This window comes from Brassica oleracea, chromosome C3, assembly GCF_000695525.1.
Source record: "Brassica oleracea var. oleracea cultivar TO1000 chromosome C3, BOL, whole genome shotgun sequence".
In the NCBI taxonomy this organism is placed as follows: Eukaryota; Viridiplantae; Streptophyta; class Magnoliopsida; order Brassicales; family Brassicaceae; genus Brassica; species Brassica oleracea.
In genome coordinates, this window is record NC_027750.1 from 55782634 (window position 1) to 55782936 (window position 303).

The window sequence follows — 303 nt, forward strand, 5'->3', positions numbered from 1 at the left end:
TTTCTTATATTGTATATTTTCTTATTCTAATTTTTGAGTTTATTTATTTAACTTAATATTATCATTTCTTATATTGTATATTTTCTTATTTTATTTTTCAAGTTTATTTCTTTAACCTTTTTGTAAACTAAACGTAAAAAATGTAATATTGTATATTTTCTGATATTGTATATTTTCATATTCTAATTTTCGAATTTATTTATTTAATTTTTTATATGAAATTGTAATATTACATTAAGGACAGTTAGAAAAAAACAAATGCAATGAGCCACATGACTTCTTTTGGAAAAAAGATTTGTATCC